We start from the raw sequence: 11,934 nt of genomic DNA on the forward strand, positions 1-11,934 counted from the left end.
CGAGAGCTGAACACATCTTTGGTCTGTCAGGTGGAGTTCAGCTGGTCTGGACCGGGTCAGAGCTCCACAACAGTCGACAGATTCAAAGTTAAATAGAAAATGTAATCATCATCATTAAACAAGCTCTAAAGAACACGCTGACTGATTAGCTGCAGAAAGTTTAACACTGTGTCACTCAGAGGAGAAAAACAAATTTAAATTCATCAAATCAGTTTTTTTGGTTTTATGCTTCATTTCCCAACAGAAAGTTGTTTTTACCCCCCCGGCCTCGTTCAGACGCTGTAACACAGAGTTCTTATTTTCATCACAGGGAGAGGTGCAAGCTCGCCACATGGTTCCCACATGGTTTCCTTTTGGTTCCCACATGGTTCCTGGAATATTCTGCATCGTGTTCTTTGGAAATTAGTTTGTACTGTGGAATGAAGCTTCTCCAACATGAACTAACAGCTGCACTGAAAGGTCCAGTTTGTCTGTAGATATAAAAGTCTCATTCTGAGGTAACAAAAACACAAAGATTCTTATTTTCGGGTGATTGAACACAGCCGGGTCTCCTAAATGTGACACACTGGACCTTTAAACAGTGACGTAAAACTATTAACTTTTCATTATTTGAAGTGTGGTTGCATGAGGTACTGATCCACAGTCAGTGTGAAGCTGAACAGATTTCAGATTTCAGAGCAGAACATGAGAGACATGACACAAACTAACCAGTCAGCACAGGATCGGACCTGCAGCTGACGTGTTCACCTGACCTCTGAATTCAGCGTGCACTTCAAATGATACTGATGTTTTTAGGTTTGTCCTCTGAGACAGACACAGCAGGTCAGTGTTCACCCTCATGTTTCCTGTCACGTCACTTTTTAAATGAACTGATTCACTGTTAAACGGAAACATCAACAATATTTCCATCATTTTAAATGAGACTTTTTAACGATTAATGAAGACAGTCGCCCTCAGAAACCAGTACGCCTCGTGTGAGACTGTCGTCCTGAGTTTCTGTTTTAATTACTTATTCAAAGTGACCTGTGTCGGCTGGTGAATGTAGTTTTTATTCACTGATGTTCTTCCAACCAGGCCGGCCACCAGTAAGACACAAAAACCAGAACAGAGAGCAGACAGAGAGGGATGGAGGGAGGTAAAAATAGAGGAGGAGGAGGAGGATGGGTAGTATGGAGGTAAAGAAGAAGGGAGGGGCTGGAGGTATCAGGGGAATACAGAGAGAGAGAGAGAGAGAGAGGCTGCAATGCAAGAGGCTGATGTCATCTCTATGAAGCAGCCAATCAGAGAGCAGCAGGGAGGGAAGGAAGGAGGGAGGAGAGGCAGAGCTCAGCAGGGTGTGTTTTATGTACCACTGCAGCATCAGTGCATGAAAAGACACGAGAAGACACACGACTGAGTGGACGGGAAGACACAACCGAGACAGAAGAAGAAGAAGAGAGAAGAGCGTGGCAAGGGAAGAAGAAGAAGAAGACGGGATAAAAGACGAGTGGAGGTGGACAGAGGCGTGACACCTGCAGAGGTAAGATGACAACAATGGCATCCCAGCATACTGCTGGTGTGTGTGTGTGTGTGTGTGTGTGTGTGTGCGTGTGTGTGTGTGTGTGTGTGTGTGTGTGTGTCAGTGAGCCGGAGGGCCATGATGTCTTACATAATATGATGGCAGGTATGAACTGAGATGTGTGTGTGTGTGTGTGTGTGTGTGTGTGTGTGTGTGTCTGCTTTCACTGTCTGACTGATGAAACCATGAAATGTTTTTTCCCATGTGGAGACGCTGGGTGTGACTGACTCCATTCGTCTGTCGTCTGCAGCCTGTTTTTATTAATATTAGATGAAACTGAACATCTCAGCGTTTTCAATAATTCACAGATGCTTTGTAGCTCGTTTCCTTCCAGACTTCTGTCAGGTATCATTTCTTTCTTTTCATCCTCCTGAAGCATCCCGGCTCCTCCTGCTCGCTTCACGCTAACCTCGGCTACTCCTTCCTCCCTCGGGACAGCAGAGTTGTGTTGTGTTGTGTTTTCTTGTGTCAGGGAGTGCCACAGGGCAGCGACTTTGGACTTCTGCTTATTATTAGATTCAATTCTTGATTCTTGTAAAGATGTGACACCTATTTCATGGAGTTGTGTGCTTACGCATAGTTGCAGATGAATTTTCTGTGTCTAACTTTGAAGTGTGAAGTGAAAGAGGATTCGTTTCCCTTTTTCTCTTTGACTTCCCGCCGTGCCGTCCCTCTCAAACATTCACCGGGTTTCTGTTTGCCTGTTTACTCTTGAATTCCTCTTTTCACTCGTAGCAACATCGCACACTCGCTCCCCTTCTGTCGTTTGCATTGTGCGGTTTTCTCACTGTGATTGCTTTGGCAGTGGATCGCCTCAAATTAGGCCTGGACCTGAGAGGAGGAGGAGGAGGAGGAAGAGAGAGAGAGAGAGGGGCTGAAGGAGGAGATGAGCAGAGGGAAAGCAGGGGAGAGAATTAAAGAGATATTAGTGAGAGAATAAGTCGAGTTTATCAGGAGGAGCGGAGAAGAGAGGGAATCCAAAAAGAGGAGCAAAGGGATGTGGATGAAGAGAGAGATGAAATGAAAGTCTGGACTGGGAATAGGATGAGAGAGGAGGAGGAGGAGGAGGAGGAGGAGGAGGAGGAGGAGGAGAAGTTGGTGTAGTAGGATTTTTTCCAAATTTTTTCGTACCCCATCATCTTGCTGCTCGGAGTTTGTTTGGCAGCAGTCGAGCTGAATGAAACCATCTGGTGATGTTTGATGCTCGCGCTTCAACAAAAGCTCGTTCACTGTTGCAGCTGGTTGTAAACACTAATATACATACTTCTATGATATATCCATGCCCAGCCTTTAGACATGGAAATAAAAGAGTCCACTGTAGAATCCGCTGTGACCCTGCTCAGATGTTCAGATTACTGTAGAAAAACATTATTTCTATTTTCAAATATTTCCTAAAGTCATACAGGAGAAGACTATGGGATGGGTTTGGCTGACGGGCTTTAATCGGCTGCTATCTGCAGGCCGACCGTCCAAACTAAATGTTGCCTCACAGTTTTTCTCGTGTTTCTGTTTCCAGAGTCAAACACACTTCAACATGTGGACAGATCCAAGCTGACAGATGTGTCGTGTCTAGTCACGGTTGCCAAGTTGTTGTTAGGATATTTAGCAAACGTTCATTCGTGACGAGATGGATTCAATGAAGCGACAAAGAATTTACAGCAGCTGGCTGTAAACCTGCATGTGATGATAACTCACTGCTCTCACCTCCCTGCCTACGTGTGTTTTATAAAGAGATCAAAACTTACAGTAACAGATGAGAAAAACTATCGGCAGCGTTTTTGACATTTCATATTAAACAAACCCTGAAAACATTAGTGACATTTAAATAATTCATACTGCAGCATTTGAGTGACATTTTTAAATCCAAAAATATAAAGTTTGTGTTTACTCACTCCTCCAGGAACATTTAAGAGACGTGACATGCAGTGAAAGTCAGATGAAGGCAGATATTTAATATTCAATATTTAATATAGATATCTGATCATAGAACTGTAAGCGTCTCGATATTATTTCTTTGTTTTGTTTTGTTTCATGTCATCTATTAAAAATCTGTTCTGGTGTCTAACTGCAGCTTTAAGTCAGACTGTTTCCGCCTCCCGAGCGGAGCTGGCAGCAGCAGACAGACTGTCCGACCTCCTGCTAGACATCCAGATCTGTGTGCGGAACATGAATTTCTCTGTAAAGTCAATAAAAGTCCCGGGATAAGGTTGAAGATGCCGTTTGGAGCCGGACTAAAAGGTCTGACTGCGGGTCAGAAGTCTGCGCAGACAAAACGAGATTAGTCTGACTCTCTGCTCATGCTCAGCTCCTCATCTCAGATTCTGCCTTCCACTGTTTCTCATTGTGCTTTTTTCCTCATCCATCTTCATCCATCTCTCTCACGCCCACACTCCCTCCCCTCTGATCCATCTTTCCTCTCTTTTGGCCTTTCTTTCCTTCTTGTTTTTCCATCTCTGCGGTGCAGAATGAGCTCTTTGTGTCGAGCAATGAAAGGAATGCCCCTCACTTTCTTCTTCTTCTTCTTCTTCTGGTTTTCCTCTGAGCTCTTCTTCCTCGCATCTTCTCCCTCCTTCAACGCTTCACTTCCTGTGAGTGTGTGCAGGAGTGTGTGTGTGTGTGTGTGTGTGTGTGTGTGTGTGTGTGTGGGGTGAGTTGGGGGTGCATCCATTAGCTCGGATTAGACACTGTAGGAGGGTCTTAACAGCCTCTCTGTGTTTGCGGTTTTAATCTCCTCAAAAACAGCTAATCTCACTTCAGTAGCCTGAACATGTCCAAAACACACATGTGCAAACACACACACACACACACACACACACATGTGACTTGTGTCTGTTTTTCTGGCCAGTGTGGTCGAACCATGACAAGAGTCCATTCATGAAGCGACCACAAACACAGAGGACGCTCTATCAGCCAAAAATCTGACCAACAATATCATCAGTCACACAAATGACAAATAACCACATGGTGCTCAGTCTGTGTGAGCAGGACATGCAGGACAGTCTGTGTGAGCAGGACATGCAGGACAGCCTGTGTGAGCAGGACATGCAGGACAGTCTGTGTGAGCAGGACATGTAGGACAGTCTGTGTGAGCAGGACAGTCTGTGTGAGCAGGACAGTCGGTGTGAGCAGGACATGCAGGACAGTCTGCGTGAGCAGGACATGCAGGACAGTCGGTGTGAGCAGGACATGTAGGACAGTCTGTGTGAGCAGGACATGCAGGACAGTCTGTGTGAGCATTGAAGCTGTCCGGCATGTGACATCGCTGTGACTCATCAGAACGGTTTGCAGACGAGGTTTTGCAGATCGATGGGAATCTTTCAGTTTTTAAATTGTTTTGATCGGGAGTTAATTTTTTATCCATATCTGCGTGAAATCGTGAAATCTGCAGCACGTCTGATCAATATTCATCATGTCTGTTAAAATCCAGAGAGGAAAGACGTGCACATCCTGCAGATCTGAATCCATCTGTCCTTTGAAACGTCGACCTGCTCAGATGTGAGAAATATAAAAATCTAAATGTTTTAACGAGTCATCACCTCAGATATAATCAGCAGGTCAATAGATAAAGAAAACAGTTGTTGTTGTTTGTCTTAAATATTCTTAAACTCTAAAAAATATTCATTAATATATTATATTAATATAGATAAAATGTGATAAAAGATGTTTAATTAATCAATCAGTTGATCAACGGTAAATTTAACTGCAATTATTTTAATAATCAATGAATTGTTTGCTCATTTTTTAAGTTTTTAGTTGTAGAAATCTATAAATATATAATCTGCTTAGTTTCGCCGTTTGTGATCACACATTTATATCTTTCAGTTTTTCACCTTTTTTGTCAAACTATTGATTATCTGAGGAGATAAACTACGGATGAATTGATCTTTTAAATAATCATTAGTTGCAGCTGTACGTTTGTCAAACGTTGACAGCTGGTTGCTGGAGGCTGAAGGATTTCAGTCATCACAGGAAATATTCACTGTTATTTCTCTGCATCTCCTTCATACGACGACACTTAAACACGAAACAGTTTATTCTGTTTAATCAGTAAAATAACATAATAACATATTATTCATATCAGCTGCTACACTGATGAATTCAGAGTATTTTTAAAGAGCAGACGCTTTCTGAGGGAAGAACACTCTGAGTCTTAATCGCTTTGTGTAAAATGATTTCTCCTCCGTCTGTTTCTGTTTTTATTCATCGCTTCATACCTGCACTGACGCTATAACTTCTCCCAGAGCGACCATCTGTCTGTTTGTGGGACATTTTGTGTGTTTGTGTTGCTGTGCTTTAGGAAAACGCACAAAAGAGAAAAAAATAAATAAAAATTCCCCCCAAAAAAGCAGACGGCTGCTCTGACACATCGCAGACCAACCGAGTCAAACCGAGGAGGAGAGGCAGGTGGAAACTGAGACAATAGCAAGAGAGAGAGAGAGAGAGAGAGAGAGAGAGAGAGAGAGAGAGAGAGAGAGGTGAATCGAGGAGATGAAGGGAGTGGCACTGGAGAGAAAGCGAGGGAGAGGACGGGTAACAACCCGTCGCTATGAGCTCCGCCACAGCTGCGAAACTGACGTGTTTTTGTAACCACAGGCGTCATGGAACACCAGGAAGAAGAAAGGAGGTAACCAGGCTCAGCAGCTTCTAGGACATAATGGCAAGGAGCAGAGAGTGAAGAGGACGGACGGAGGAAGCTAAGAAGAGAAAAGGAGAGAGAGTGAGCGAGCAAGAAGCCGCCGGACAAGAGTAAATGTGGGACTGACTTTTAGTGTTTGGTGAGAGCTTGGTGAAATAAAAGGCTGAAAAACAGACGCCGAGCTGGGCTGACTGCTGCTGGACTAGCGGGTTGATGATCGGCTGTTTGATCAGAAGAGTAATTCAGAATCAGATACAAACGCGAGTACAGCTGAACATAGTTACCACAGTGGGATTTTAAGGCAGCAGCTTTTTCTTTCTGTTGTGCTCTAGGGCCACCGTACTTCAAATGTCTTTCCTGTCCCTTCAGGCCAAAAAGCCACAACTCTGTCTCCAAGTGTACAGCGCGTCCCAGGTGGGAGATCAACGTTTCTTCACTCCCACTCTGCTCAGAGCAGCCTCCGTCTTTATTCCTCCCCTCCTCCTCATCTCCTCCTCCTCCCTCCTCCTACCCTCTCCTCCTCCTCCTCCTCCTACCCCCCTGCCTCCTCCACCCCGCACCAGTAAGAACAGGAAGGGGGTTTAAATTAAAAGGAGTTGAGGCTTTATCATATTATTCAATCAGTCAGTGAAAATGTCATTTGCATGATATGTGTGTAAGGGTGTGTGTGTGTTGTGTGTGTGTGTGTGTTGTGTTGTGTGTGTGTGTGTGTGTGTGTGTGTGTGTGCAAAACTTACAGTACAGATGAGCAAAACTATCGCAGCGTTTTGACATTCATATAAACAAACCCTGAAAACATTAGTGACATTTAAATAATTCATACTGCCGCATTTGAGGACCTTTTAAATCCCAAAATATAAAGTTTGTGTTTACTCACTCCTCCAGACATAAGAACGTGACATCAGTGAAAGTCAGATGAAGCAGATATTTAATATTCAATATTTAATATAGATATCTGATCATAGAACTGTAGCGTCTCGATTATAAACCTTTCTTTGTTTTGTTTTGTTTCATCTCATTTAAAAATCTGTTCTGGTGTCTAACTGCAGCTTTAGTCAGACTGTTTCCGCCTCCCGAGCGGAGCTGGCAGCAGAACAGACTGTCCGACCTCTCTGCTAGACATCCAGATTTGTGTGCGGAACATGATTTCTCTGTAAAGTATAAAAGTCCCGGATGAGGTTGAAGATGCCGTTTGGAGCCAGACTAAAAGGTCTGACAGCGGGTCAGAAGTCTGCGCAGACAAAAAGAGATTAGTCTGACTCTCTGCTCATGCTCAGCTCCTCATCTCAGATCTGCCTTCCACTGTTTCTCATTGTGCTTTTTTCCTCCCATCTTCATCCATCTCTCTCACGCCCACACTCCCTCACTCTGATCCATCTTTCCCTCTTTTGGCCTTTTCTTTCCTTCTTGTTTTTCATCTTGCGGTGCAGAATGGTCTTTGTGTCGAGCAATGAAAGGAATGCCTCACTTTTTCTTCTTCTTCTCTTCTTCTGGTTTTCCTCTGAGCTCTTCTTCCTGTGTCTTCTCCCTCCTTCAACGCTTCACTTCCTGTGAGTGTGTGCGGGGTTGTGTGTGTGTGTGTGTGTGGTGTGTGTGTGTGGTGTGTGTGTGTGTGTGTGGGGTGAGTTGGGGTGCATCCATTAGCTCGGATTAGACACTGTAGGAGGGTCTTAACAGCCTCTCTGTGTTTGCGGTTTTAATCTCCTCAAAAACAGCTAATCTCACTTCAGTAGCCTGAAACATGTCCAGAACACCAAATGTGCAAACACACACACACACACACCACCACACACAACACACCCACACACACACACACAACACACACACACCACACTTCCTCCTGCAAACATGTGACTTGTGTCTGTTTTTCTGGCCAGTGTGGTCGAACCATGACAAGAGTCCATTCATGAAGCGCCACAAAAAACAGAGGACGCTCTATCAGCCAAAAATCTGACCAACAATATCATCAGTCACACAAATGACAAATACCACATGGTGCTCAGTCGTGTGAGCAGGACATGCAGACAGTCTTGCGGCAGTCGTGTGATGCAGGACAGTCTGTGAGCAGGACATCGCACTGTGTGAGCAGTCGTGTGAGCAGGACATGCATGGGACGTCTGTTGAGCAGGACAGTCGTGTGTGAGCAGGACATGCAGGACAGTCTGTGTGAGCAGGACATGCAGGACAGCCTGTGTGAGCAGACATGCAGGACAGCTGTGAGAGCGGGACATGCAGGACGTCTGTGGAGCAGGACATGCAGGACATCTGTGTGAGCAGGACATGCAGGACAGTCTGTGTGAGCAGGACATGCAGGACAGTCTGTGTGAAGCAGGACATGCAGGACAGTCGTGTGAGCAGGAACTGCAGGACAGTCTGTGTGGCAGGACAGTCTGTGTGAGCCGGGGACAGTCGGTGTGGCAGGGACCTGCAGGACAGTCTGCGTGAGCAGGGACATGACAGTGCCGTCGTCTGTTTGAGCAGGACATGCAGGGACAGTCGGTGTGAGCAACGGACATGTAGGGACAGTCTGTGTGAGCAGGACAGCCGGACAGTCTGTGTGAGCATTGAAGCTGTCCGGCATGTGCATCGCTGTGCTCATCAGAACGGTTTGGCGACGGTTTTGCCGTCGATGGGAATCTTTCGTTTTTAATTGTTTTGATCGGGAGTTAATTTTTATCCATATCTGCGTGAAATCGTGAAATCTGCAGCACGTCTGATCAATATTCATCATGTCTGTTTTTTTAAATAAAAATCCAGAGAGGAAGACGTGCACATCCTGCAGATCTGAATCCATCTTCCTTTGAAAACTCGACCTGCCAGATGTGAGAAATATAAAAATCTAATGTTTAACGAGTCATCACCTCGATATAATCAGCAGGTCAATAGAAAGAAAACAGTTGTGTGTGGTCTAATACTAACTCTAAAACATATAATAAATTTTATTATATAGATAAAATGTGATAAAAGATGTTTAATTAATCAATCAGTTGATCAACGGTAATTTAATGCAATTATTTTAATAATCAATAATTGTTTTGCTCATTTTTTAGTTTTGTTGTAGAAATCTATACATATCTATTCTGTTAGGTTTGTGATCATACATTATATCTTTCAGTTTTGCACCCTTTTGTCAAACTATTGATATCTGGGAGATAAACACGGATGAATTGATCTTTAAATATCATTAGTTGCCGCTGTACGTTTGTCAAACGTTGACAGCTGGTTGGGGAGGCTGAAGGATTTCAGTCACACAGGAATATTCACTATTTCCGCATCTCCTTCATACGACGACACTTAAACACGAAACAGTTTTTCTTTTAATCAGTAAATAAACATATAACATATATTCATATCAGTGCCTACCACTGATGAATTCAGAGTATTTTAAAGAGCAGACGCTTTCTGAGGGAAGAACACTCTGAGTCTTAATCGCTTTGTGTAAAATGATTTCTCGCTCGTCTGTTTCTTTTTTATTCATCGCTTCATACCTGCACGACGCTATAAAACTTCTCCCAGCGAGACCATCTGTCTGTTTGGGGGATATTTTGTGTTTGTGTTGCTGTGCTTTAAGAAAACGCACAAAGAGAAAAAAAATAAAAAAATTTCCCCAAAAAAACAGAAGGCTGCTCGACACATCGCAGACCAACCGAGTCAAACCGAGGAGGGGAGGCAGGTGGAAACTGAGCACTAGCAAGAGAGAAGAGAGAGAGAGAGAGAGAGAGAGAGAGAGAGAGAGAGAGAGAGGTGAATCGAGGAGATGAAGGGAGTGGCACCGGAGAGAAAGCGGGGAAGGGTGTGGAGGATGGAGAGTGGGGGATGGAGGAAAGAAGGAGGGCAGCGTGGGGGGATGGGGAGAGGAATATTGCTGTGTGCTGTGGATCAGGGGGTTACCATGGTGATGAGGGAACGACGGAAAGGGATGGGAGACAGCGAGAGGCACACACACACCACACACACACACACACACACACACAACCCACAAAACACACACAACACACACTTACACACATAATGCAAATTGACATTTTCACTGACTTATTGAATAATATGTAAGCATCAAATCTCCTTTTAATTTAAACCCTCCTTCCTGTTCTTACTGGGCGGGGTGAGGAGGAGGAGGAGGAGGAGGAGGGGGAGGAGGAGGAGGAGGAGGAGGAGATAAAGACGGAGTGCTCTTGAGCAGAGTGGAGATGAAGAAACGTGATCTCCCACCTGGGGCGCTGTAACTTGGGAGACAGAGTTGTGGCTTTTTGGCTGAAGGGCAGGAAGACATTTGAAGTACGGTGGCCTGGCCCCGAGAGAGCTGCTGCTAAAATCCCACTGTGGTAACTATGTTCAGCTGTACTCGAGTATGTATCTGATTACATTACTTCTGATCAAACAGCCGATCATCAACCAGACTAGTCCAGCAGCAGTCAGCCCAGCTCGGCGTCTGTCTTTCAGCCTTTTATTTCACCAAGCTCTCACCAACCACTAAAAGTCAGTCCCACATTTACTCTTGTCCGGCGGCTTCTTGCTCGCTCAATCTCTCCTTTTCTCTTCTTAGTTCCTCGTCAGCGTCCTCTTCACTCTCTGCTCCTCTTGCCATTCTGTCTAGAGCTGCTGAGGCCTGGTTACCTCCTCTTCTTCTTCCTGGTGTTCCATGACGCCTGTGGTTACAAACACTCAGTTCGTCAGCTGGCGGTGAGCTCAGAGCGACGGGTACCCGACTGAGCTAACAGCAGCTACAGCTGTCAGCAGTTTACTTCACTGTCCATCATAAACTCTGTAAATCACAGAGAGTTGAGGCGGAGCAGCCGGAGGACATCAGAGGGAAAACCAGAAAACATTTCCTCCATAAAATATGATCCAGTTTCACCAGAATCAGTCAAATAGTTGCTGCTGTGTGCAGTCAGGTTTCCTCTCAGGGCTTCTGCGTCTCAAGCCGACAACAAATCATCCAAAAAAAACACTCAGACCTTCAAACAATCATCTCCAGATCTTTTTTCCCAGCCGATCCTCTCGAGCTGGAGAGCAGCCGCCGGGCTCGACCTCACACCTTGAAGATCAAGAGTACGAGGTTATTATGTGGAGAGCCAGAATCAAAGCGCGGGGTAACTTCTTCTACCTGCCAGCAGGGATTAGGTGTGATGTGAGTGGCTGCTGAAGCTGCTGCGAGTCTGGGCTCTCGGTGGATTATCAGCAGCTGAAAGAAGAAACATGTTCAGAGCCAGACGAGCCTCTGGGTTGTGGTGGGTGTACGTGGGTGTGTGGATGTGGTAGGCTCTGGAGTCAATGTGTGTAGGCGGTTGAATGGTTATTATGCGTGTGTGATGGTGGTGAAAACATTTCGGTGGAGCTAATTTGCATAATGTAGAGTCATTTTCTATTTAGGTTGGTTATCGCCTCAGGCCTCACAAAGTTTTACAGCCTCGATCTTCAGGAGCAATCAAATGATTTATGATGATAATCAATTTCTTTATATTAATAATGGATCTGATTAATATGTGCACTAGCTGGTGAAGCTGGTGGAGCATTCAGCAGCTCGAGAGGCAGATGTTTCCCTTCAGGAGTTTGGTTGAGACCAAAAATAGAGCTAAAAGACGGCAAAACGGATGAAGCTCAATAGGTGACAGTATGTCTGCGTGGTGTTTACAGCTCGATGTAGATTTGAGCTTTCTTCTTGGTGTTGCCTTAAAGAGCTCAGTACACATCCTGGTTCTCTAAAATCAAACTGATTTAACGTCGTACACTGGGCTGG

General features: G+C 44.9%; 1 protein-coding gene across 3 annotated transcripts in view; it reads left to right on the plus strand.

Moving 5' to 3' along the window:
- The first annotated feature begins 1,282 nt into the window (after positions 1-1,282).
- Positions 1,283-11,934, plus strand: part of LOC104933590 (neural cell adhesion molecule L1.1) — a 44,045-nt gene continuing 33,393 nt past the window's right edge. For all 3 annotated transcript variants that reach the window (XM_027275555.1, XM_027275556.1, XM_027275557.1), the window contains exon 1: positions 1,283-1,519. The gene's annotated coding sequence lies outside the window, so the exon portion shown is untranslated. The remainder of the gene's footprint in view (positions 1,520-11,934) is intronic.

This window comes from Larimichthys crocea, unplaced genomic scaffold, assembly GCF_000972845.2.
Source record: "Larimichthys crocea isolate SSNF unplaced genomic scaffold, L_crocea_2.0 scaffold148, whole genome shotgun sequence".
Lineage (NCBI taxonomy): Eukaryota > Metazoa > Chordata > Actinopteri > Sciaenidae > Larimichthys > Larimichthys crocea.